Genomic DNA, 27,786 nt, shown 5'->3' on the forward strand with positions numbered 1-27,786 from the left:
TTGTGGGCGCAACAACCCTTCGGGTAATAAAGGTTCGAAACTGATGTATCTTCCTGGGAGCTATTAACCTGGTATCGAAGCTGGCGAATCGAAACCCGGCAAAGGTAGTAAATATCTGCGATGAGCGCAGATATTTGTTTAAGAGTCATAGATGTTTTCTATTTCATTCAGTGTCTTATCTTTCTAACTTTCTATCACTAGGTACTAATATTAATAATATTACATTATACCTAAATGAAAAAGTAACTGTCTGTCTGCCTGTTTCCTCTTTACGTTTAAACCGTTAGTATCTCGGGGAAGGACATAGTATATAGTAAGTATCCGGTAGAACATTATGTATTATACATCAATCTTATTGTTTAATGCTCATTAATAAAGCAGTAAACTGTATTATACCTACCACATGTTTGTAATAATGTTATTGTTGATTAATACTGTATAATTGTATATTTTGTGTCCAATTGCAAATAAATCTAAATACATAGGTATACATAAGGTAAGGTCGCAACTGATTTTGTTTTGTTTAGCTTAATCTTACAACTCATAAAGCTATGCCCGAAGTCATTGCCTGAAGTACAATGTGCTCAAAAGTGAGTACATGGTATTTAAGGCGGGAACAAGTGCCCATCTCACGTTCCACCCATTCTTTTGAATGGCGAGCAATTAAGAAGGGTTTTTTCATTTAAATATCTCGGGCACCTGGTTACCGATGACTTGCGTGACGACGCGGACATGGAACGCGAGCGTAGGGCACTGGCCGTCAGGGCCAACATGATAGCCCGGAGGTTCAGCAAGTGTACAGCGCAAGTTAAAATAACACTCTTTCGAGCATACTGTACTTCGCTGTATGCCTGCAGCTTATGGACTAGGTACACGCAAAAGGCTTTTAACGCCATGCGTGTACAATACAATGACGCGTTCAGGGTACTGTTGCGGCTGCCGCGGTACTGTAGCGCTTCGGGTATGTTTGCCGACGCGCATGTGGACGGATTTCACGCGACGCTGCGCAAGCGCTGCGCCGCGACGCTCCGCAGGGTGCGTGACAGCCGCCACAGTCTCCTGGCCGTCGTGGCTGACAGATGGGACAGCGGCCTGATAAGGCACTGGTCCTCTCTGCACTTATCTTTAGTACCTAAGATAGTTATTTAAGTTTATTTTAAGTTAACCTTAGCTATAAGTTTTAAAGTGTAAAATGTACTTACTAACAAAATATGGACTGTTTGTCTGAAATAAATGCATTTTATTTTTATTTTATTTTATTTTTATTTATTTTATTATTTTATAAAGACTAATGACACATTAGCGTGTTTAAAAATATGTCACTGAGAAATAAAACAGAGTAATACTAGAGCATTTTTAAATTAGACTGTTTTCGTAATAACCGCCCAAGATACACATAGGTAAGTACCTACATATTATAATAAGGTAAATTAGCTTATATGTAAATCTCTTTTTGCGTAGGTAAAAAGGCGAGATTGGCGGAAGGAAACAAAAACAAACACTCGCCAAGTTTGCTTTTGGCCCACGACGTCGTGTCACGTGCCGTGTGTCTCGCCTACTGTACGTAAAACTTTAAAATAAATATATAACTTTTTTTTTATAAATTACCTACAAAATAGGAATTCTTAAGTGCCTTTTTTGAAACATTCTTTTTTGGAATGAGTTACTTATCGAATTCATTATAACAATCCTGTGATTGTTAGGTACTGTATTTCTTCTCTCTCTGTAATCGAAGTACATATGTTTACTTACGTGATTGGTTTTACATTTGATGCTATAACAGTTTACTATAAAACAGCTCTAGTTGTTACAGTCTATTCCGGTTCGCATGCTATGTCTTATTCATTTAAGGAAGTTGTATTAAATATATTATTTTATTTAAAAAAATGTATTAACCTAATACCAACTCATTAGATTTTTGTTCCTTGACAGTCTTTAAACGCCCAATATCATCGATATGTTTACACTATTTACGGCACCTTATTTCCTTGTAATAAGGCATATTAATCTTTAACATGGCCCGATACAAGGCAGAATTCCTAACCTCAAAATCGTAGAGAAATTCCGCTTTTATAATGTTCTGTGAAGTGTCCGTGAATTTCTAATAACTATCGGGACTTTCATTTCATGTTTGGAGCCTAACAATATACCACCCATGTTTAGCGAGTGTTGGGCCAAACTTGTATGGGAGCGGAACATCATCCTTTACATTTTCGCATTTTCTACTTGAATATATTGGTATTTTTTATGGATTCTTAAACTTTTCGTGTTGTAATTATATCACGAGTCGTTATTATATCGCGTTTCCTTCCTGTAATAAATACCTAAACATCTAACTTAGTACGTGACAATTCGGTATTATTAGTTCGGAAACGGTTAGGTTCCCTTTGTTCTTAACTCCGCCGAAACTTTGTACCTACTAACAGATACTAGCGTCTGTTTTGCATATTACCTATTATGCGAAGATATTATCATATCAACTGGAAGGACATTGATATAATTGAATGTATGATGTATTAAAAGGGAAATTTAAGACCGATTCTACATATTCTAACTAATGGAAGATAATGTTTAGTACCTACTTATATAAATAAAAAATAGGCTAATATAATTGTAATTGACCAAATACCGCCTAAACTAAAAGTACTCTGCAACATGGACCTACAAAATGAACAACAATAAAGGGGTAAAAACTTTTCTTTCCGGATTTGCTTAAGTCGGTACGTCTAATGGCGCAAGGGACCCATCGGGAGGACCAGCGAGCTCGCAGCTCAACTAGGTCGCTACTGAATATAAGATGAGCCGGTAAATCTTTTTGTTTCGCCTCACAATTCTATTTATCCCTATTTTACCCCATTTTCGGTGTTCTGATCATAGGCGTCGAGTAGCCGATGGATTTCGCAAATGGCGTTTATTCATGTATAAAATGAATTGAATTATTTTTTCCTGGGAGCTATTAACCTGGTATCGAAGCTGGTGATTCGAAACCCGGCAAAGGTAGTAAATATCAGTGATGAGCGCAGATATTTGTTTAAGAGTCATAGATGTTTTCTATTTCATTCAGTGTCTTATCTTTCTATCGCTAGGTACTAATATTAATAAAATTACATTATACCTAAATGAAAAAGTAACTGTCTGTCTGCATAGTATATATATTATTATATATAGGTATAATAAGTATCCGGTAGAAGATTATGTATTATTTATATAAATTGTTTAGTTTGTTTGCTTATTAATAAAGCAGTAAACTTTATTGTAGGTACCTACCACATGTGTGTAATAATGTTATTGTTGATTAATACTGAATAATTGTATATTTTATGCCCAACTGCAAATAAATCTAAATACATAGTCTGTGCGGAAAGAGAAGAGTCGTTAAATGTATGGGGCCCAATACATTCTACGACTTTTTTCTTTCCGCACAGACTCTATAAGGTAGGGTCGCAACTGATTTTGTTTTGTTTAACTTAATCTTACAACTCATAAAGACTAATGACACATTAGCGTGTTTAAAAATATGTTACTGAGAAATAAAACACATAGTAATCCAGAGCATTTTTAAATTAGACTGTTTTCGTATTAACCGCCCAAGATACACATAGGTAAGTACCTACATATTATAATAAGGTAAATTAGCTTATATGTAAATCTCTTTTTGCGTAGGTAAAAAGGCGAGATTGGCGGAAGGAAACAAAAACAAACACTCGCCAAGTTTGCTTTTGGCCCACGACGTCGTGTCACGTGCCGGTGTGTCTCGCCTATTGTACGAGTAGGTATTACGTACATAAAACCCCCTGTAAATAATCCTAATAATACTATCCGGTTTCATCATCATATCAAATACAATCAAAGATCAACGAAAGTCGCACGCTTTAGTTTATAAAATGCAATAGCTCATCGAGTAAACCCAATTCTAGAAATTAGTAAAGTACTTACAGGAAATCCAGAAACCAACCAATCAATGCGCTCTCCAATTTAATTTGTAAAGTTATACGCTAAAAGCAGATTGCAGGCTTCGAATTATAACACCCCTTCGTGCACAGGACAGGGGTCAATAAAGAGTAATTGCCTCTATAAACCGGCACAGCAAGTTCGTGGAATATCGGATGCCACTAACAATTAAAGTGCCAGCATCCAGGAAGCGTCCGCGCGGGACACGGGAAACGCAAACATTTAACGATGTGTCGCAACTTCGCTGGGTATTAAGTGTATGAGGCGTTTTCTATATTTTAATTGAAAGGGGAAATTAAGTTTGTTGTTCGCGAAAGCTCACAATAGAAAGAGCAGACAATATTTGGAACTCAATATCTTGAAATCAAGGAAAAGCAGGTAGATACATCAGGTTCGAAACCTTTATTACCCGAAGGGTTGTTGCGCCCACAACATGTAAAACAGCTTTTTTATAGGAGTAATATAGTTGGTACCAAGAATGTAGTATTTTCTTTATAGGTCTTGCATAATTTTCTTGAAAACTGAGGGTAAAAACAGTTTAAATTGGTCAAATGATAGTCTATATTTTAATTTAAGGTTAGAAATCACTAGTAAATCCGTTATTGCTTTAGCTTGGTTTACAAACAATCGAAGTAAAATGTGTCACGCAAATACACATTTGACAAAGAAATTGGACAGGTCAACATCACCCTAATGGACACTCGATCCATCCCGCCAGCAATCTGCAACACAATACATAAAGAAGTGGGTAGGTACATATACTTTAGAGGGTGAGGTTAATTGGTTCATCATTTGATTTTATTAGATCGAACGAGGGTCGGCCGCCATGGTTCAGGTCAAAGGGGAAGGTAGTATCGAAAGAGAAAATAAAATACACCATTAGCCCATTGATTTGTTTAGTACCCGAGCTTACGTAAGCATGGTAAACGTTTTACGTTATGGTATTTTCGGGGAAAATAACTGAACGTAACTCCATAAATTATTCATTTTGTTGTTTTTAGTTGAGGACTGTCGTAAACGGAATGTATTCATTTTCTGAATATTGCTGTAGCATCGTATATTTTATTTCCCGGTGCTGAAAGAGGCAAGACACAATATTGATATTCAGGCAACTAGATGGTGGATGGCGGAGTCCTACTCTACAAACACTCCTAGAACCTAAGTATATTAGATCGTAAAACGTATGTGGAGACGTATTTATATACACTTTAAGAATGTTTACCATTGATTTCAATCAAACTAAATGTATTTCGACGGCACAAAAAAAATGCAGACCAATACTATCTGTATTCCTCAGTAATCATAATAATCACGCACTTTTAAAAAACAAACATGGCAATTTTATACATTGATACAACACAACTATATACGTATAGATAATAAAAAGGATATATTGCATACGTTATATGACTATGTATGTATGTATTTATGAGTTGTTCGTATATAAATGAAGCCTTTTTCAGGGCAGAGGATTTAATAAACATGATGAAAGGCCGGCCCAAAAGCTTTTATCGTTTCAGTCGACTACCTGTTGTCACAACTAAACGTTATTTATCACTGTTTGTGTAAACAAGTCCAGTAAATCAACATTTAGCCGGAACGTTAATATACACACGAGTCGCGAGCCTCTGGACAATGTTGTACTTTATATACAATGGAAATGTATTTAATACCTAATTACCGCTGTGTACGGCAGATAAATAGGTCAGTTTACAATTGCCGAATGCCTAATAAGCAATGAGCCCAAGAATAAGATGAAACTAAATATTAATTATTGTATTTTTCATATAATACATGTGTTCCTTTCTTATTTTTGTATCGATATATTATTATTATTATTATTTCCTTTTGGGGTGATATAGGAATGCATGAGTCATAATGACTTTTTCATCATAAATAATAACTTTATAATTATTGTAGAATACGTAGCTATGTTGCCCTAAATACCCACATTAGCACAATGGCAATGTGGTTTGAGTAAGTAGGTACTTTATAAAGCAGGTATACTTTTAGAAGTCTTACAAATCTTTCAATTACTTCGCAAAGACAATGTGTGAAGAAAAGCACATATATAACTAGTTGTTCCGAAAAACTCATTTGTACAAGCCGGGGTTCTATCCCGAGTCAAAAATAGCACTATTACAAGCACCAAAAAGCTTAATAAAATGGATCGCTTTTTACCATGTGTGTTTTGATAGGACTCCTAATATTTCACAAGGCGTGTTCGAACATATATACTTTTGGAAAACACGCCAACATAAACAATTGGTAGAATTACATAATAACTCTCCATTACCTAATCGTATACTTATTGACTAAAATCTTAAAAATCTATTTAGCTGTTCATACAAATTTACTTTCTGTCCAATTCGAACTTTAAGATACGTCAATTAATAGATCTAGAAACGATATGGATTAGATGTGTCAGTGTCAAAAGTGACCGTTTTTGTTTGAAGGAACGTCACATTTGAAACTGACATATCTAATCCATATCGTTTCTAGATCTATTAACTGACGTATCTTAAAGTTCGGATGGGCCGTTTGTCATTTCGCACCGACGAGAAAGTCTACCGGAACGTTTCCTGAAAAGGCTATATGGTTATTAAATGTCTCATCAACATGCTTCACATGTAACCAGCCAGCGCGGACCTCTAATTAAGCCGGTCGATACTAATTTCATTCAGCAATAGCCCAGGATTCCGCTTTTTGCTCTTTTCACTCTCGTAACTCTCGTTGTTATTGTTAGACCAGCAGGTGTTCTTGAGGCCAGCTCTGGCTCGACCGTTGAAAACGTGATTATAATTATTAATTTATGTACGTAAATACATTTGGGTGATGTTGTTTTCTTTTTTACAATACAATATATTTACACAGCATTACAGTTCGCACCAAAGCGCTGGCAAATTTATACATGCAAATAGCAAAAAAAAAAAATTGTGCATAATTATTGAATTATAATTTAGTCATGCAAATAATATAAATTAAAAATGTCAAGTGATTTAAAATATGCAACGAATAATATACAATTTCATGTCAAACAATAAGATTAAACAACAGAAAAGAAAATAAATCAAAAAGTATCATTCATCCATCCTCTCACAGTATTTCAGACATTCACGACACACATTCACCCATCTGCTGGCAAACACATCGCAGTCAGGAGCTGATGACAAGAACGCGTTAATCGTCCTGAGTTTTGTTTTGTTTTGATTTGTTGTTGAATGAGTGCTTCATTTGTTTAGTTATTTATATACGAATACTTACATTCTTCTTCTTCCTCGCGTTATCCCGGCATTTCGCCACGGCTCATGAGAGCCTGGGGCAGTGTTGCCAGGGCTCTGGAGTCATAAGTTACGTTTCGTTTCCCTAAAAGTCACGTTTTTGCTGCTCAAGTCACATTTTTATATTATTGTATTGTATGGGTAGGTAAATCGATTTTGTTAGAAGAAATTCAGAAAATAATATATTTCACAAAAAATCTACTAACCTTATATGATTTTTCCTCAAAAGGAAAAAACGGAACCCTTATAGGATCACTCGTGCGTCTGTTTGTCTGTCTGTCCGTCCGTCTGTCACAGCCTATTTTCACGGAAACTACTGGACTAATTAAGCTGAAATTTGGTACACATATGTAAATTAGTGACCCAAAGACGGACATGTAAGTCATGTAACGTAAACAAATGAATTTTAAGCATGGGGGCTACTTTTGGGGATCAATGAGAAAGTTAAAAAATTAAGATTGTCAATAACCCAAGCAAATTAGAAAAATCTGCGGAAATAATTCGTGTAGTTTTGAAAATTGGTACAGGTATACCTTGTGGTGTCCAGATAAACATACTAAAAGTCCTCGAGGGTAGGGGGTGTGCTGAGGGTGCAGGGAGGGTTAAAGGTACCTATTTCATATTTTTGCTCATATCTCGAATATATGTACAAATAGCATTATAATTACTTCGGACAAAAGTTTTATCATACAATTTCCTACAAATTTGGTTATGTTTATTTTTACTCTACGATCAATACTTTAGGAGCTTCAGGCTGTTAAAGTTAAATTAGAGATAAAAAATAAACGATTTAAGAAAACGTCGTTTTTTTCGTAATTGTTCATCATAAATAAAAAATTTAGTTTGGTGTAAGCAAGCTAAGTGACCTGCTGATAAAATATAAAAAAAAACCGGCCAAGAGCATGTCGGGCCATGCTCAGTGTAGGGTTCCGTAGTTACCCGTCTGTCAAAATGGACTATTCGCAAAAACTCAAAAACAGCTATACCGATTAGGTTCGCTATATTTTTCCTTGAAAGTCTTTACTAAGTATTGTTTTTATGATTTTTTTTCATATTTTTTGGACCCATGGTTCAAAAGATAGGGGAACTGAAGGGGAAAACACAACTTATTTTCTTTCAAATCGATTATTTCCGAAAATATTAAGTTGATCAAAAAATGGTTCTTGAAGACCAGTATTCGTTTTAAAAGACCTATCTAACGACATCCCACACTATAGGGTGGAAGCGAAAAAAAATTCATCCCCACTTTAATGTAGGGCAGCCACCATAAAAAAATATTTTTTTCTAGTTTCTATTATTAAATTTGGCATGAATATATAAATTTGTTACACTGACAAAGTCGTAAAATATAAACTAGAAAAAATATTTTTTTAGGGTGACTCCCCTAGGGGCTATTCATAAATTACGTCATTACAAATTAGGGGGGGGGGGGTCTGGACATCGGATGATGGTAGCATGACGTAGGAGGAAACGGGGTCATTCGAAGCATGTTTTTTGGATGAATTTAGGGGGGGGGGGGTCACAAATCGTCAAAAATCGATGACGTAATTTATGGACAGCCCCCTACATTAAGTAGGGATGTATTTTTTTTTTCGCTTTAACCCTATCTATATCTGAAAGAAAAAAGTTGTGTTTTCCACTTTAGTTCCCCTAGAATTTTAACCATGGGTCCAAAAAATATTTAAAAAATCATGATAGTAAAACTTAGTAAAGACTTTCAAGGAAAAATATAGCGAACCTAATCTGTTTAGCAGTTTTTGAGTTTTTGCAAATAGTCTATTTTGACGGACGGGTAACTACGGAACCCTACACTGAGCATTGCCCGACATGCTCTTGGCCGGTTTTTTTTTTATATTATATCAGCAGGTCGCTTAGCTTGCTTATCCTAAACTTTTTTTCTTTTCTGATGAACAATTACGAAAAAACGACGTTTTCTTAAACCGTCTATTTTTTATCTCTTATTTAACTTTAACAGCCTGTAGCTCCTTAAGTATTGATCGCAGAGTAAAAATGAACATAACCAAATTTGTAGAAAATCTTGTGATAAAACTTTTTTCCGAAGTAATTATAATGCTATTCGTACAGATATTCGAGATATGAGGCTAAAATAAATGAATCATACACTAAAAAAAACTACTACTATCAAACTAAATGACACCGTCATGTCAAGGTAACAAGTCTCATCTTACCACGACTATTATAATAAACATGATGGTGGATGTAACGTCAAGGTGTCAGTGCAAGTGTCAACTTGGGTGCGTTCACCGCGTTCCTAAATAATACAAATTGCAGAACTAAACTTGTCCAAAATTCGACTAGCTTAATAAAAAGTCACAAAAATTGCCTCAAGATCGTAAGTCACGCACATGTCACACGAGAAGGCGAAAAGTCACGAAAAATGTGACTTTTGTGACCATCTGGCAACACTGGCCTGGGGGTCCGCTTGAATACGAATACTTACATTAATTTTAATTAATAATTAGGTAACTCAAGCACGGATGGTTTGGATCAGCAGATAACTTCAACTGTGGTCAAAAATAACGTCGTAATCTAGTAATCAAATTAAATACATAATAGTATTTATATCGTTTGGATTATTCCAGAGATAAAAACTATACTTATTATGAAAATAAACATTTATCAATAATTCCTTTCCATAAAACTTATTTGCTTATGGCGTCAAAAAATCAAACGTGTAAAGATATTTTTTCTGTAATATTTTTTGGATCCATTCGGTTCTACTGTATGGCTTTGAAAATACAAATAGTAAATTGCCTCGATGTTTCGTTTAATGATGTTTGCTTGCCTCAAAGAGACCATTACTCCGCTCGTTCTGCCTTCTCAGTCCCTAAAAACAAACAATTTAAACTGAGATAATCCCATTGAAACCCAGGTACGTCTTAAACCTTAACGACTCCTATTTCCATGGCACGCCAGGAACATTAAATATAACTCCCTGTAATCTTAGATGCTGCACCGCGATGATATAGAAGAAGTTTAGTAAAACTTCGTCTAAGTAAGTGAGAAAAATTATATTTGCAAACAAGAAACCTTTTAAGTCTAGGAACCTTTAAAACTGTGACTTTGTTGTAATATCAAAATGATCTCAGTTATCCAAAAAATACTTACAAAGCAAAGACTATTTACGATTGATAAGGTTTCAGATATTTTTATTTAGGTACCCTTAGTTACAAAAATAAAATGAAGTATGGTAGTTACATAATAAAGGAACACAAAATCGAAACAAAAGTCAGTAAAAGATTTAGCAACTTTTTGGCAAAAACACCCAGTATTTCCAGTAAAAGGCTACTCAGACAGCAGCTGTCAGTCTAGGGAATTTAAATCCCAGCGCATGAATTTTGCAGTGCATCGTTAAATGCGACGAGCGAACGATGTAATGATGCTACCCCTAGCATACCCAGTGTCACAGTAGCACTAGTTTGTTTTCGCTTGTTTGCAGAAGGGGAAACTTGCAATGTGTGCGCTGTGCTAGGCGCGCCAGTAGTGCAGTCATGCGAGAACGGCCGGGATTGCCGCGATGACGTCCAATTTACATGCGCCCAACACCTCCGACCAATCTCGTAGGTACCTACCTACATATGGCATTCCTAGGCAAGTAGGCACTTTACTGTAGCCTCGATCGAGGCTATATACGGATCAGTGTAACCTGGCAAAGTTTATTCTGAAGACGTGAGCGCGAGAATATTTGATCAAGACACGAAGAATTATATTTGTTTTTGTAACTAAAAATAAATTTAGACTATGCTGGGGCAAATAAAGAACAGGACGGAATGATTAAAATGGTGTAAATACTAATATTTTGGAAATTAAAGGTAGAAACGAGGTATTGAAAATTAAATTATGACTTGCCGTTAACTAATGAGTTTATTAAGCGTCTGAAACTATTTATCATTGTGTGTTTTTATTACCTACAAACATAAGACATTTTATATGTGTGTACTTACTAACGAGTACCTACCTTAAATTAATTTCCCAACGTATGGGTATCATTATTCCACAATATATTCTTTTTACTTATGTAAAACCCATGATTACCCACAAATAGAATGCTCGTTTCGCCAAACACGACCTAGATTAAGTTATGTGCCAAATACAACTGCTAATATTATACCAACAGTCGTCACGTATTGTCTTAGCCTGGAAATGGTGCGATATCGATAAGCCAGCACCTGCGTTATGTTTATTACAAAACACACACACACACACACACACACACACACTACACACACACATTACACATACTACAGTACACATTTACGCATTCACAAAAAAGGTTCGAAGTTTTCCATGTTGAATTCCATCAATATTTATTACACCATTCAGAACTTTCAAAGTTTATAGAGCTGTCAAATTATATAGTTCGTTGATAACTATGTAATTATTTCGACCCAACGTATTTCGGTACTTGATTACAGTGTATAAATACAATGATAATTACAAGTTACTTATACTACCTTCTCAAACAAAACTAAAAAGAAAAAAAAACGATTCAATAGGTGCCTATTTGTTAATCTTTGTTTTATTGAATTAGTTATGCATATACTCTTAGATATTTTGTTGCGAAATTTAATCAATCCAGCCTAGCCTAGATAATCCGCGCGAAAGGACCTAAAATTATCCCCGAGAAAATCCCTACAAATATGGAGATTAAAAAGCTAACCCATAAAACATAAATTTGTAGCATACAAAATGTAAATGACTTGAGGGTACAATACCTTTAACAGCCTTCCCTTCCCTTTTCTCGTCAGACGTGGCAGTTATTAAACTTTGTAGTAAAGTTACAAGGGTAACACCCTACTACATTATACCGTCAATACGAGTAGATGGATCCCTGAATATAGTATATTTAGTAGTAGTAGTAGGTGGTGAATATAGTAGTAACAGGAATCCATTTTTTATATTCTATGAAAATATATTTTACAACCGGGTTGTCGATAAAAACTAGCTTGGGTGAAATTTTAAACATTCTGATGCCAAATTGATTTTTATTGAATATAATTCGTTGAACTAAGTTATCTGTTTATCAAATAGGTACATAAAAATATACGCGCAATATAATTTCTCTAAGAATACCATGACTTTATTTAACAAAGCGACTTCATAAACCACAAACTTTATTCACTGTGCACTTTGCAGTCGTATGTCACACAGCAAGAACCGCATTAAAGTGGATACATTCAAAAACAAAAGTTTGTCCACAGTTACATTACATGGTAGGCAAACTAATCCGCTTACTCGAGTGTTCTTCTTGTCACTTTCCTAGTGTTGGCGACACTCAACACACAGGAGAATATCAGAACATGTTATTTATAATTATGTTAAATTTTATAACCACGCAAGTGAGATGCATAAAAAATAAGTCCTGTAGGAAAATACAGGGGTCTCGGCGCCGAGTATAATCTTATTCCATTCTATGTCAGGACCCTTGATCCGTGAAGCTGTGACGCTCTGAGTCTCTTCAAAGATCTGTTGAAGGGACTCAAACGCCACAGGAGGCAAAAGACCTAGCAGCTTTCTTGCTCAACGTATCAGCCAAGATCCAGTGAGGAAATGCTGCTAGTGTCTTCGCTACTATGTCGCAAGGACCTTTTTAGGGATCCGTACCTCAAAGGAAAAAACGGAACCCTTATAGGATCACTCGTGCGTCTGTCTGTCTGTCCATCTATCACAGCCTATTTTCTAGATTTATTATTTAAATTTTAGTTTATTTTTAGGTTTAATAATCATGTTTTTAAAGTTTAAAATGAGTAAAGTCAGTTTAAAAAAGTACTTAAACACAACATGGCTACCTCCAACTAAACTACAACACCACGTATGGCATATATCATAGTTAATGTATTAGCTCGGATGTTCTGTGAAGCCGTGACGTGACGTGAGCCTAGTAATATATTATATCGTGATTAACTAATGGTGTGTCTTCACTTCGTATCTATTAATTTGGTAGCGCTATCGTTTTACCAGGTCGTGGTAGTAAATTATTAATCCTATGATATTGTATAATATGATATTGTCTCGTATTTAATGTAACGACATTTACATACCTAAAACTGTTCAGCTGCTTGGTAGCAACAGCTATGTGCAATATAATAGCATTGAATAATAAAAAATTAAAATTAGCAGAAAATTGTAACCTTCGATGAATCATATTGTATTTTTCTTCTGCATTAAGTCATAATAATTCCAAATTGACTGAAAACTTTACATAAATAATATTAGAATAAAATAATCACGAAATAGTGGCAATTCTTATAAAACTGAAAAACCCAATGAAAAATATACAAACGTGGGCAATTATTTCAATTTAGTATCTTGCCCATTATTTTTAATCGAAGCTGTAGCTTCGACCCATCTTATCCGAAAAAACTCTTCCTCGCAGAGTGTACTAATTCTCCATCATCTGAAACCTGTTGTTGATTTTTGACCTTGACTTGGTTTATTTACTTGCTAAGGCTCAGCTGATAGTGACACCCACGACAATCCATGACTGTCTATTAGTTATTTGATACCCGAGCAAGCGAAAGATTCCAAAATTGAAATCCAAATTCGAAAAATGGAATCTTGAGCGTTGCGAGGGTTTCAAAGCACGAGGGTTAAACAAAATTTGCCCCCGAGTGAAACACAAAATGTTTCACCACACCAACCCAAAGCAAATATTAAATGTAAAATATCAAACAAAATCAAACCAAATCAAATTCATTTGAATTTGATTTGGTTTTTAAATATTTATCATCCAAAATCATCATTTAAAAGTCAATTCTACCAGCAAACATAAGAAAACAACTCAAAATTTGCATTTGATTACTTTGCCTCACATGTGAATTACTGATAGCAAAGTGCAACTTTGCTATCCGTTTTTGAAGTGCAAAGTAAGCCTTTCCGAGCAGAATTTTTAGAAATTATTTACTCAAGTTTCTCTAGTACGTATAAATAAACCGCTATGATATTGCACACTACTGTAGGAGGGAACATAAATCTATTCAGGGCAAATATATAACCTTCCCTTTTGACTTCGCTGCAGTCACATAATAAATATATTCCATTTCAAATAAAAATCTTTTATAAAGCCGAACCTTGAACTGTAATCCCGCCCCCAAAGCCAAGTGAATAGAGAATCATCCACATTGCGGCAGTCTTATTTTTATACTTAGCAGTAAATTTATTATGAAGTTTTCGTTCATATTTTTTTTTATACAATTTACTCGTATTTATGATTGACGATCATTTTGTGAAATCCTTAGTATTTAATTTGATCTGTGTAATAATCCAATATTATTATGGACTAATATGAACATCAATAAATTGCTCTGATAATTAGCTCAAGATAATTAGTTCAGTGAAATTAGCTAAAATTACGGCATAATTAATAGAAGACTTCTTTTAATTAGGATATGTACGTTGTCGACCGAGGTTATTTTTCATCAACCCTCCCCTCCCCTCCCCCCTCTGCGTCACCCCCCCACACCCCCGCAAAGGGTCCAAAACATAGTTTTTCCCAATTTTTAAGAAAACCGTTCAAGATACAGAAAAAGGGTGTTGGAACGAAGTGATCCTTATTAAATTTTCCAGTTATCTCTTATACACAGTATATTGCTATCACTTATAGTTTTTGCGCAATACGTCACGGAAGATGCTATTTTTAGCATTTTCAGTGTTTTTTTTCTTCTAATGACTTTCCTCAAATAACACTTACGATATCTTTCACGCTTTTAGGGTTCCGTACCTCAAAAGGAAAAACCGGAACCCTTATAAGATCACTCGTGCGTCTGTCTGTCTGTCCGACCATCCTCCCCCCCCCCCCCTTTATCTCTGAAACTACTGGGCCTAAAATTTTGAAAAAATACACAAAATAGTACTTTACCTATAGATAATAGGAAAACCTATTAGAAATGTGCAGTCAAGCGTGAGTCGGACTTATGTACGGAACCCTTGGAACGCGAGTTCGACTCGCACTTGACCGGTTTTTTTTATTTAAGTAAATAGTTAATATGTTATTTAAAATGGGTATTATTTATTGAAAGAGTTTGTGTATCTGGGAACCTTGTTCACTAGGGACGGTAAGCATGATAAAGACATTGAAAGGAGAGTGAATGCTGGAAAACGTGTGAATGGGGCACTTAACGCTTTTATGAGCAGCCAGAAGGTGTCGCAAAAAGCACGGTTGGCTGTTCATAGAGGGGTGTTGGTGCCTACACTTATGTATTATGTATGTAGCGAAAGTTGGGTATGGCAGAAGAGGCATCAGAGCCAAGTGCATGCAGTGGAAATGAGAGCGCTGAGAAGTGTGTGTGGTGTGAGATTGCAAGATAGAATTAGGAACAGTGTGATAAGGGAAAAGTGTGGACTGAATATTGATGTAGTGACTAAAATTGAGAAAGGTATTTTGAGATGATATGGACATGTGGAAAGAATGAGTGAAAGAAGGCTAACAAAGAGAGTGTATAAGGGAGAAGTGGAAGTGGGAGTTGGAAGGGGTCGACCTCGGCGGATTTTCTCTGATCAGATCGGGGAAATCCTGAAGAAAGGCCAGGTCAAGAGCACCCTAAACCGGCGAGCGTGTATGAGGAATGTAATGAAAATGAAGGAAGCGAAAGAGGTATGTCAGGATCGTAGCAAGTGGAAAACCGTGGTCTCTGCTTACTCCTCCGGGAAATAGGCGTGATTATATGTATGTGTTATTTATCATTAAACTACTTCATTTGACGATCCTATGCCATTTTTAAAATACATCGCCTTCAAATATTTTCAATGTCAGCTAATATCGTTATTAACCACTTGTCTGTATATGAAACGGATCCTGACCGAAATTTATAGGTACAGCACAACCGAGGGTGAACCCACGATTTTTGATCACCACACACATCTTCTTCCTCGCGTTAGTTGTCGCTTTTCGGTGAAGGAAAACATCGTGAGGAAACCGGACTAATCCCAGTAAGGCCTAGTTTCCCCTCTGGGTTGCAAGGTCAGATGGCAGTCGCTTTCGTAAAAACTAGTGTCTACGTCAAATCGTGGGATTAGTTGCCAGCGGACCCCAGGCTCCCATGAGCTGTGGCAAAATGCCGGGAACAATGCGAAGAAGATGATGAACTTTTCATGTGTGTGGTGGTCAAAAATCGTGGGTTCACCCTCGTTTGTGTTGTATAAAATTCGGTCAGCGGGCGCAGCACGGTTCCATTTTTCTCGCCTATCACTATGCGCGTCCCTTTCGCACTTACATACTTGTTAGAGCGTGACTGGCATGGTGAGGCAACATAGAGGTACAATAATAGAGAGGAAACGGGGGAGGGGCCAAATGACCGAACGAGATACACTAGAACTTTCAGTAGGAGTAGCAAGAAAGCGGTACTATTGCTTGTCCTTGTCACAGTCTCACTTTTTGTTTGTTCCCCATCATAAATTTAGTATGGGTTATGGTGGGCAACAAATAAAAATTTTCATTTCATTTCAATAACCCGACCGAATAACGTAGATTATTGTTTTTGGTATATTGTCAGGAATGTTAAAACGTGTTTTCAATATTGTCACTCAATTGTCAATTGCGTATATTTTGTCCCTCACCGAGGCACGCGCACACCACTTCTATAGGCTACCTTCTATGTGAGGCAAGCTATTAAAACGCGACCGTGCGAACTTGCGATTCACAGTCAAGTGGTTAATAGTAACGATCTTCGGTGAGCTTAAAAATGTTTGAAGACGATGTATGTTCAAAATGGCATAGCATCTTCAAATAAAGGAGTTTAATAATAAATAATACACCATTTTAAAGAACATTTTCACTATTTATTTAAATTAAACAAAATTTGGAGATATCGTAAGTATATTTTGAGAAAAGTTATCTTACAAAAGAAAAAAAACGTAAATTCTAAAAAAATTGCATACATGGTGACAGATTTCACAAAAACTATAAGTGATAGCACTATAGTGTGTATAAGAGATAAATAGCAAATTTACTAAGGATCACTTCGTTCCTACACACTTTTTCTATATCTTGAACGGTTTTCTTAAAAATTTAGAAAAACCGCGTTTCGGGCCCTTTGCGGGGGTGTGGGGGGGTGACGCAGAGGGGGGAGGGTTGGGGAGGGTTGATGAAAAATAACTTCGGTCCATAACGTACATATCCCAATTGAAAAAAGTCTTCTATTAATTATGCCAAGTTTTCCATATATTTTTTTCCAGAAGCAACGTACTAAATATATATGTAATACGTACAAGTGCTTGTTGCTAGGCCTATATGAATAATAGTACATTACTACAGAGGCCGGGACGAAAGGGGTTGCCGGCCGAAGACATATATACGGCCGAGCGCCGGCAACCCCATTTCCCGCCGAGGTATGTATAGTGCTTTTCTCAAACATGCAATGAAATAAATAAAATAAAAAATCCACGACACCCAAGTTTTATTTATAGAAAAAACTAAAAGTAAACTACACCCAAAATATAACCAACACGTACCTATATCATTATCACGCGTATGTTTTACACGAGTCGTGTATTTTTACTACCCGTATATTTTCATGTATCTTTGATTTTTTCGCCTTGTATCCGTCTGACTGTCGTTTTCGTCACATAAGTTTACATAGTCTTTCATGTTGATATCATGTTTCACATACATCGTTGCTTTATGCATGGAGTAAATAAGTATAATTTCCACAGTGTTGACGAATTTGTAGTTACATTCATTTAAAATATGCCACAAAACTGTTTCTAATAAACTGTAAGCCATTTTTCTTAGTTTCTCAAATAATAAAATTGCCATAAGCAACCATGTACATACTTCGTCTTTGACTTGGCGGCAGAGGCAGCAAGTTATTAAAATCAATTCTGCTTACGCTGCCAATTCCAACACCTACGATTACAATTAATATTAATTTCATTATTTCGTCGGAACTCATATTAAAGTCAAAAAATCAACAACGCACCATAAATCCAATAAAACAGAATGAATATTTTTCAACTTTACCTCCATAACAATTTAAAAAATATAACTAGGCGTGTTTGAGTAGACCTTTTTACCACTAACGTTTAGATGAAATATTTTAAATGTTTTTATTTGTGTAGTTAAATTTATAATTTAAAATTATAAAATTATAGAATGTATTATTTATTAAGTTCATGTTGATTTTATACAAATAAAACTGCAAATTATAGCAAACATTGTTTTTTGTTTTTTTTTTATAGGCGTAGTGGCAGAGTGTCATTACGAACCATAAAGCAAATACTGCCTTAGTTTTTTTTAATGGATGAATGCCACGATGCTGTGTCACAAATATCTGTGAAATAAAAATTAAAAAAGAGGACTTTGCCGGCCTAGGCCTGCAAGATGTGTATGAAATTCCATTAACGACCTTTTGTCCTAGCCGCACCTGAAACGTCATACTTCGCAGCCTATTATAAGGAACATAACATCAATATTTCATTGCATGTTTGAGAAAAGTATATTTTATTAAAAAAATGTAACACGATTGCATGTCATACAGTACATGACAGTAATCGTACCTGCAGGCAGGGATGTCATTCCAATCTGACTGAGCTTAAGACGATAATGGACAACCGCTTAACGGACAAAAGTAGTCCCCATATTCCTCACTGGATATTGACATTTAAAAAAATATTTTTACGCAATTTGATGTATATTCACCACAGGCATGCCCCTTTGTTGAATTTTTAATTATTATAAGAAATGGGAGCTTTTATTTTTATGGTATTTGATTTTCACTCCTAACTTTTATCAAAACATCGAAAAAAGTCAAACGAAGGGGCTTAGTTATAGTTAATATACCTACCGATTTCGTCAATATCCAGAGACGAAAATGAGTACGTTTGTATGGAGAAGCGGTCGTCCCTTTCCTCTTAAGCAAGTCCAAGAATCAAGCAAAGCAAATAAGGTCTGAAATGACTCATGCTTATGAAAGATCTCGAGGTCTATTTACACTGCGCTGTATACTTGATTTCAGCTTTGCTCTTTTCGCCTAATCCCACCTATAAAGGGGCCCACAGATTACCAGTTCGCCGGACGATATCAGCCTGTCAGTTGTTCGGAGCTGTCAAATTTAGCGTTTAACTGACAGGCTGATATCGTTGGCGAACTGGGGCCTTACCATGATGTCCTTACTGCGATTCTGTTTAGGACATAAACTGAATTGCTAAAGGACGGAGCTATATAAGTCGCATAACTCCGTCCCTTAGCAATTCAGTTTAGGTCCTAAACAGAATCTCAATAAGGACATCATGGTAAGGCCCCTGGTAGTCAGTGGGCCCCTCAGTGGCACACACGGCAAAGATCTGTCAAAACTGTCAGCCAACAGGACCGCTAGCCTTGTGAAAAATTCACACGCTCTGAGTGAACGGTGGAGTGGGCTGAAAGCCTTTCTACTTGTACGTAAACTTTGTGGATAAGAGGATATATGGAAAGATGTCAAAATTCATCTTTGAAAAAAATGAAGGATTATGTACATATATTCGGAAGAAGGAAGTTGTTTTAAAATTGCTATCATTATTTTTTACTCCGTAAAAACAGACAAGTGTATTATTTGGCACATTTTACGCAATGTCAATTCTATAAAAAATGGCAGAAAAGATTGTATCCCAAAAGGCATGTTAATATGTCCATGTTCTTTCTTTAAAAGTGCGTGATTACGGAGTAATTAAAGTAAATGACGGGCCAAATCGAGTATTAGTTATTAGATATGTTTTCAGTATGATACTTATCTATCAGAGTTCAAAAAACATTTCTTCAACCAAAAACGTCACTTTTGACACTGACTGATCAGTATCTTATTGGAAACATATCTAATAACTATAACTCGAATTGGTCTGTTAGTTTGTTGATGCTTTCTCTGATTGTGTAGGTATGTATAATATGAATGATAAATATAGCTGATAATTTGACAACGCAAGCATGCCACACGCAACACAAACTTTAGACACATTAATTAATCGTGTTTATTTCCAAATCCGTTAATAATTTATGTATAAAATGTAGGTTGACTTCTGTAACAACCTATCCGCATGTTTACTTCTCTTCATAATAAATTAAAAAATTCACAGATTTCGTGCCTCACACGACTATCGAGCACATTGGAAATGAATCTACGGAATTCGAAAAAATATTGTCGCTGAGCGACGAGAAAGTCTGGATAAGGAAAAAGTTACAAAATAAAACTACAACGTTGAATGATAATTATTTTATTCTTAGACTAACACAAGTATCCTGGACATAACGCATGTGAACAAACAAATTGCAAAATTTCCACAGGCGTATCCAAGTTTGAATAATTGTCGCCGTGGCGCATAAGTACAGGTACATATTTCATTTTTCGATTAATAAGCAGGATATATTAATGTTCAAAGTACAAGAAAATTATTACACGGCAAATCCGTAGTCAACTCGAGAAGTGGTGATCGGCAGCGGCCCATTTGCTGCAAGATAAGAAATTTTCTTGACAGCAGTTTGACGCGACGAGAGATGACCATAACAGCGTTTGTCTATGTTGCACCAAACCTGAGTTCCAATAGGTACTACCAGGGTTAAGCATCAGCTATCTTGGGTAATGCTCTACCATGTGCTCATCATGACGAATCGGGTGTCCAAAACAGCGTATGCCTATGTTGCACCAAACCTGAGTTCCGCTAGGTACAACCAGGGTTCAGCATCAGCTCTATCTTGGGTACTACTCTCCTAAGTGCTCATCAAGACGAGTCGGATGACCAAAACAGCGTGTGCCTATGTTGCAACAAACCTATCTCCTTTAGGTACAGCCAGGGTTCAGCATCAGTTCTATCTTGGGTACTACTCTCCTAAGTGCTCATCGAGACGAGTCCGATGACCAAAACAGCGTGTGTTTATGTTGTATGAAACTCGAGCTCCACTTGGTACTGCCAGGGTTCAGCATCAGCTATCTGCTAGCAGCCGCCAGCAACATGCTGAGGTGAGACCATTTCTTGGCACTTTTTCTTTTTTATGTTTCTCTGTATAAGTTTTTATTTTATCCCTCTCCCTCTCCCTCTCCCTCTCCCTCTCCCTCTCCCTCTCCCTCTCCCTCTCCCTCTCCCTCTCCCTCTCCCTCTCCCTCTCCCTCTCCCTCTCCCTCTCCCTCTCCCTCTCCCTCTCCCTCTCCCTCTCCCTCTCCCTCTCCCTCTCCCTCTCCCTCTCCCTCTCCCTCTCCCTCTCCCTCTCCCTCTCCCTCTCCCTCTCCCTCTCCCTCTCCCTCTCCCTCTCCCTCTCCCTCTCCCTCTCCCTCTCCCTCTCCCTCTCCCTCTCCCTCTCCCTCTCCCTCTCCCTCTCCCTCTCCCTCTCCCTCTCCCTCTCCCTCTCCCTCTCCCTCTCCCTCTCCCTCTCCCTCTCCCTCTCCCTCTCCCTCTCCCTCTCCCTCTCCCTCTCCCTCTCCCTCTCCCTCTCCCTCTCCCTCTCCCTCTCCCTCTCCCTCTCCCTCTCCCTCTCCCTCTCCCTCTCCCTCTCCCTCTCCCTCTCCCTCTCCCTCTCCCTCTCCCTCTCCCTCTCCCTCTCCCTCTCCCTCTCCCTCTCCCTCTCCCTCTCCCTCTCCCTCTCCCTCTCCCTCTCCCTCTCCCTCTCCCTCTCCCTCTCCCTCTCCCTCTCCCTCTCCCTCTCCCTCTCCCTCTCCCTCTCCCTCTCCCTCTCCCTCTCCCTCTCCCTCTCCCTCTCCCTCTATTCCTATTTCCACCACCACAAGAATGCATAGATTGTCGAATAGTGCGTTATCTACGCCCGTCTCAAACAGGATAGATAGAGTTAGACCAAGAAAAATCTGCAGCGATGTTGAAAGTCCACGCAGTGCAAGTGTTATTCTGCCGTCATAATCCCGATAATTCACAACAAACACCGATAACGAACTCTGCGAAACATGAAGTCATAAATGTCCTGTGAAAAATGTTGTTCTGACTTTTTGACTATTTTAAGGTTAGGCTACAGGGCAAACCCTTAACCCGATCGTCTTTGTTTTAGGCTCAAACTGTAGCTGACTAAATTGTCCAGAGCCGTTTTTCTCAAATTTTTGATATCATTCTTCGTTTCCAAATTATCGAGCACCAAAATCAAAAATTCGGAAAAAATTGAATTTTATTTTCACTATTTCGACCATAACTTTTTTTGTTTTTGACTTTCTCGAATAATTATTTTTGCACCTTACAGCTCTCGTGATTATGCGTCTTTTGAGCCTATTTTTTAATATCATATCTTCACAACTTTCCGAGATATAAGGGGATCGCACTTTTTCGTGAAATCGGACCGTATACTGGAGCGAACGAAAAGACATTTCCAATGTCAAAATAAACCTACAATGTGAAATAGGTAGTACAATCGTCGTAATGATATAGGATACAGATGGATTTCGGATTCGAGTAGGTAAGTCTTGTAATAACTTGAATGCATACATTAATATGCAGCTTAGGAAGAACGTCATAAGACAACATTTGCATATCCAGGTCGGAACTCGGAAACCAAGACAAATGCTGCCAACGCCGCCGCATCTGAATACCGCAAGCTTTTTATTTTTTATTGTTGTAAAAGCCGGAAGAAAAAGTACTCTTTTGAATTATTACACTAAAATTATATATAGTCTGTAATGTCTGTATCTTTAGGTATTTAAATAAAAGTAAACAAACAATTTGTAAATTTTCGGGTAGTTATAACATATATTGGTTAACCAACCAAATACAAAACCGGCTGGATCAGTCACTGAACGACTTCACTTAAACCTACATTATTTGATAATTGTAATGTTTACTTTTATTCAAATACCTAAATATACAGAGTTACAGGTATATTTAAGAAATTATGTCGACTTTTGAATTTTACAGATAATATTCGTATTTCGGCAGATGTGTGTAAGCAGTGTCCATGGTAGTTTTGTACAGTCAGCAGCAGAAGTTGCTAAGCGGATGAGGTGTTCAAAATTACCTTGACACGCCCTTATTCTCTTAACAACAAAGTCGCGTCAAGATCATTTTGAACGCCTGGCCCGTTTAGCAACTTCTGCTGCTAACTGTACAAAAGTACAATCACACATTTCAGTTACGTCCACGACAATACACTTTAATATTGAACGAAAGGTAAATGTATTTTTATGCAACACAATATTCAGGAGTTAAAACCGTTCCTTCCCATTAGCATTGTACTACCATCGATTGTTACCGCAGAGATAATTTGAATTTTAAATGGGTCCTTAATAATTATGGATATCTATATACCTCTACACCATTTTATAAGTATGTCTTCCATTCCAAGTAATCCTTGGCATTTATGATATTGCTGTCAATGTGTCAACTAACGTTTTCAGTTAAATAACTTAAGGCTCATTTAGACAGTGCGAGAACTCGCATGCGAGTTTCATTACATTGCGGTATTTGATTGGTCAGCAGAATTGGTTGTAAGACACATCGGTAACTCGTGGCATTTAGGTAGCACTTAGAAGATTAGTGATGAGCACACATCGGTAACTCGTGGCACTTGACAGTTTCTAACACACTAGTGATGTGACAATGTTCTTCCTATACGAGTCGAGAATAAGAAACCACTAAAAAAAGGAATTAATTAAACTAATCTTTAAAGTGCTACCTAAATGCCACGAGTTACCGATGTGTAATTGTAACCAATAGTCCTCAATGTAACTAAAATCGCATACGAGTTCGCGCGCCGTCTAAATCAGCCCTAACTTTGTCAAAATTAGAATTATTCCGTATTCTAGAGTTAGCAATACAATGGCCGATTCTGATCTATAATTCTATTGTGGTTTTGATCTTGTTTTGATACGAGCTTGACGATCACTAACGCTGATTGGTGCGCGAAATGCAAACAGTCATGCCATTAGGCAACTCATCACTCGCTCGCGTACTGGACGTGTGTACTTTACATAACCTTTCATAATTATGTGTGTAGTGGTCTAAAATTGTGGGTTATGCTGTATAGAGCAGAAAAAAGGAATAAATGCAAAAATATGTGAAAAATTCGGTCAAATACTAACAAGATGTTATGTATTTATCAGAATCGGCAATACCTATACCGGGTGTGGCCTGTAATATGAGCAAAAAATTAAGCACAAAATTAGACGCAATGTATTGCTAATTGTGTTATGTTTAAGGCGTGACAAGCAACGTCAATCACAATGATACGGCGTGGCGGTGACGTCCATTGAAGATAATATTTATTTTGTATGAAAAATAGGGAGTCCAAATACTTCATAATTTTTAAAAGTTGTTGAACAAAAGTGTCACTGTTTGAGGAGTACAATCTATGTTTTAATTATTTGCTCGTGTTACAGGCCTCACCCGGTATATAAATTATGTTGTTACTACACTACGTCTAAGCTACGAGCTACGTCAGCCTACGTCGTAGCGGCACCGTAGCGGTTTACCATGAAATATTTTATCTTCAATCTGTAATCGCTGACCGTTCACTATTATGGAAATAGGTATTTGTTGTGGAATGTCTAGTGAGATAGTGAAAGTGAAACCGACACGCAAAGCCCACCTTTCTGAATTAATGAAAGGAATTTAATGATATTGTCTCTGGAAGATATCACAGGCTGTGTTTTCACATGACGAATATACGGAAAAGTGTTAGAGTCGGACTAAGAAAAGTCTGCAGTGGATTTGATAGCCCACGCAGTGCAAGTATTATTTATACGTCATAATTTCATAGAAGATTGACGTTTAAAATAACACTTCTTGCACTGCGTGGGCTATCAAATCCGCTGCAGACTTTTCTTGGTCCGACTATACCACAGAAATAAAGATTTGTACAGATATTTGTGGCCACATTGGCCGTCAGTATTTATTTGATTCTTACGATACCTACCAGAACGTAACCTAATTATTTATACCGGGTGTGGCCTGTAACACGAGCAAAGAATTAAAACATAGATTGTACTCCTCAAACGGTGACACTTTTGTTCAACAACTTTTAAAAATTATGAAGTATTTAGACTCCCTATTTTTCATACATAATAAATATTATCTTCAATGGACGCCATCGCCACGCCATATCATTGTGATTGACGTTGCTTGTCACGCCTTAAACATAACAAAATTCGCAATACATTGCGTCTTAGAATAAACTTTAAAGTATATTAAAAATCAAACCACAAGTTATTTTTAAAAGTCGCTGACCAAATGTTGGTCAGTATGAGGAGTACAGCCTACAGTTTAATTTTTTGCTCATGTTACAGGCCACACCCGGTATGTTTCATAGAGACTGTTAATTCCCGACAGACGTTGTCCATTTTACTAAAGCCTTACGGTAAAAGGATTCCCCAAGTTATTGTTCTATTATGTAAATTTCCTTTTTTAATCTTATTCACCCGTTGCGGTCGTGGTTCGGACGCTCAACAATAAACGAACTTAACTCGATGAAGTATTTTGATTAATCGTTGAATATAATGGATGACCGACGCAGTTTTAGGTTAAAGGTAGCACGAGCAACAATTTAAATTTGTTCAGCGTCTGCCATTTTACTCGGTGACAATTATCTGGGGGCACGGCAGTGCCCCCGCCAAGTCGAGCAAAACAAAGACGCACTGCCGTACCATCCTTTTCCCGAAGCGATTCAGGCGATTTTCGACGTCCTATAATTTTGTGCTGGCTAAAGCTAGAACACTGAATTTTCAGTGATATATAGGGCTTAACATGCTTTAGATATATTCATAAAACATTCAATTTGAACTTGTAGTTTTATATTATACTTGCTATACAATAAACTGATAAATCAGTACTTTATGTACCTACTGTCCAATATTACTCAAGTCATGTATGTAGCAACCTCTATTTTTTTTTTCATCTGACATTGTGTTTTATTTAAACAGCGAAAACATGATTTCAATACCATCACTTACTTAAAGTCATAAAGTCTCACATAATGATCATATTAATATGCTTTAAAGAGTGTTATTTCACCGTCTTTATATTGAACCTTAAAGTGATTACCCAGGCGCTAAAAAAACTCGTTTACACACCGTTTTGAGTAGTTTTTACATGTTAAAGTAAAAGTCCCAACCTTTGGTTTGAGTTACTGCCTTAGACATTAAATTCTAGCAGCAGAGTGTATAAACAGGCTGTCAAAACTAGGGCACTTACTTTACTTATTCTTGACCATTAGTTATAAAACAATTAGCCAGGTACACATTTTGCTCACTAACTTTCGCTCCAAGTATTAAGTTTCAATGGCGACGTCACAAAGAAAAGCGCCGGAAAATTATACTCATACTCATACTCATACTCCTTCCATATTCTTTGAACTCACACCTAACAGAATTTATAGACGACGATTAAAAAAATATAAAAGCAAAAATACTCACCCAAAATTATCGATGAGGCCACAAAGGCGCGGCCTTGGAAGTTGAATGTAGCCAAGAGAAGGCGGCAGTGGGGCGCAACAGGCGGCAAAGACACTGGGGCACTCACAGTTAATTTTTGGGCATTTTTTTAACACAGGTTTATCTCACAGTTTGGGCAGTTTACCGGTTTTTTCAGTGGGTAGTTACCGTGAGCCGCGGAGAGGGTAGCGCGGCGTTCGCCCGCCGCTGTCGCGTGCTTGACTCTGGGCCTCTCACCCCTCCCGCGCCCCTAGCGCCCCTTGCTCTCTTCACCCCCGCGCTCGAAGCCTCCTTTACTATGAAATTCGCACCCTTGTGACATTTCAAACCTTTGTTCGCGTAAGAGCTATTTGCTCAGACAATTACGTTTAACAACCGTCGGTGGGATCACCTGTAACAGAACATGCCGGGCCTCATAATTTTGGTTAGTCACTGACGTCTCAAAACATTATAAATTTGTTCTTTTAATGTATATCCTATTCCATGACAGTATAATGTAACAAAGCTTTTCTCATATGAATACATTTCCTTGTTCTCGCCGGTTTAAAGGTGATGCCATTATACCTAGCTGAGATGTGCCATTCAGAACTCCGACATGTAATTATACTTTTCACTAATACCTACTTATTTTTATAGGGACATATTTCTTATTCTACCTGCGTGTGTGTGTATGTGTGTTCATAGTTACAATTGTTATCAATCAGATTCAGTATACAATAATGATTATTTGATTATTAAGTTATGTGTTTTCTAATGTAAGTACAGTTAGTTTGACTGGTGAATCCTTTTATTACATTTTTTTTTATTAATATAAAGAAGCTGTTAATTTGAAGCTGCCTTTTAATACCATAATAATATTTAATTGCCAGGTAAAACCAATGAAAAAGTAAATAAGTCTTGTCTTAAAATTACCACATTTTATGAAATACCACTCACAAGCAATTTGAGCATGTACACAAAGATAAACTTCTTCTTATGTGAGCTGTATGTATATTTGCACAATAAATCTAATTGGAATTACTAGTTCCGAATGCATATTTGCACAATAAATCTAATTGGAATTACTAGTTCCGAATGCATATTTGCACAATAAATCTAATTGGGGTTGTTCCGAATGCAATGGTGCTTCCGGATATTATATTTCATCAGCCACTGACGGCTTCGAAGCTGCCGGGCAATAATCGAATTTGTAGCATAACGCCGGAAGCGAC

The 27,786-nt window shown here is 37.0% G+C and overlaps 1 protein-coding gene across 1 annotated transcript in view; it reads right to left on the reverse strand.

Annotated features, from left to right (window-relative positions):
* LOC134792927 (leucine-rich repeats and immunoglobulin-like domains protein 2) overlaps positions 1 to 26,799 on the reverse strand; it is a 149,448-nt gene extending 122,649 nt beyond the window's left edge. The window contains exon 1 of the mRNA XM_063764388.1: positions 26,558 to 26,799. The gene's annotated coding sequence lies outside the window, so the exon portion shown is untranslated. The remainder of the gene's footprint in view (positions 1 to 26,557) is intronic.
* Positions 26,800 to 27,786: the final 987 nt, after the last annotated feature.

Source organism: Cydia splendana, chromosome 8, assembly GCF_910591565.1.
Source record: "Cydia splendana chromosome 8, ilCydSple1.2, whole genome shotgun sequence".
In the NCBI taxonomy this organism is placed as follows: Eukaryota; Metazoa; Arthropoda; class Insecta; order Lepidoptera; family Tortricidae; genus Cydia; species Cydia splendana.